We start from the raw sequence: 1,290 nt of genomic DNA on the forward strand, positions 1-1,290 counted from the left end.
TTATTATTACTGAATAATAATTACAATAATAATGATAGTAATAATATTAATAACTATAATAATAATGTTAATAATAATAATAATAATAATAATAATAATAATAATAATAATAATAATAATAATAATAATAATAATAATTATAATAATATTAATAATAATTATTATTATTATTATTATTATTATTATTATTATTATTATTATTACAGTTTTTACAATGGTTATTACTATTATTATTACTATTATTATAATAAATTATTATTATTATTATTATTATAATAAATAAAAAATAATTACTATTATTTTATTATTTCGAATAATAATTTATTGTTATTATTATTATTAAATATTATTATTATTATTATTATTATTATTATTATTATTATTATTATTATTATTATTATTATTTTCTAATTTAGTGATGGGTGAACAATTCATCGCTTCATGTGTTGTAATCGTGAAAATTAAAACACATCAACCTTTTCCCTCCACACACACACACACACACACACACACACACACACACACACACACACAGATAAACACACATAAACTGGTCGTAGGTGTGTGGGAAGGCGATGAGGCAAAGGTGAAGTCTGCTCTCTCCAGGGGTGGGGGTGCCCGTACCTCTATCACCGTCCCCAATTCGAGTGGGTCGTCGTGGTGTCTGGTGTGTTCCGCTGCCAGCAGGAACCACGACCACCTGCTGCCTCACCTACATCAGGCAGGGCTGAACATAGAAGGTAGAGGCACCGTTGACAGGACACCGCTGATGCTGGCTGCTGAGAGGGGCCACACTCGCACGGTGAAGAAACTGCTATCTCTCGGCGCGAACCCTTTAGCAACTAATAGTACAGGTGAGGCTGTGCTGGTGGTGGTGATGATAGAGGTGTTGTTCGCGATGGTACTTGTAGCTGTGGTGGTGTGTGGTGTTGTTTTTGTTGTTGTTGATGGTGGTGTATGAATTGTGCTGGCATAAAGGGAGGTGGTGGTGGTGGTGGTGGTGTATGAGTTGTGGTAGTGGCAGAAGTGGTGGTGGTGGCGGTGGTGGCGGTGGGTGGTAGTGGTGGTGGTAGTGGTGGTAGTGGTGGTGGTGGTGGCGGTGGTGGTAGTGGTGGTGGTAGTGATAGTGGTGGTGGTGGTGGTGGTGGTTTGGTGGTGGTGGTGGTGGTGGTGGTAGTGATGGTGGCAGTGATGGTGGTAGTGGTAGTGGTGTTGGGGGTGGTGGTGGTGGTGGTAGTGGTAGTGGTGGTGGTGGTGGTGGTGGTGGTGGCAGTGGTGGTGGCAGTGGTA

At 38.8% G+C, this 1,290-nt stretch overlaps 1 long non-coding RNA gene across 1 annotated transcript in view; it reads left to right on the forward strand.

The window, feature by feature from the left end:
* LOC123520475 overlaps nt 1–932 on the forward strand; it is a 22,727-nt gene extending 21,795 nt beyond the window's left edge. Inside the window, exon 3 of the long non-coding RNA XR_006679263.1 lies at nt 536–932. This is a non-coding gene — a long non-coding RNA (uncharacterized LOC123520475). The remainder of the gene's footprint in view (nt 1–535) is intronic.
* The last annotated feature ends 358 nt before the right edge of the window (nt 933–1,290 follow it).

The sequence above is a fragment of the Portunus trituberculatus genome, chromosome 7 (assembly GCF_017591435.1).
Source record: "Portunus trituberculatus isolate SZX2019 chromosome 7, ASM1759143v1, whole genome shotgun sequence".
In the NCBI taxonomy this organism is placed as follows: Eukaryota; Metazoa; Arthropoda; class Malacostraca; order Decapoda; family Portunidae; genus Portunus; species Portunus trituberculatus.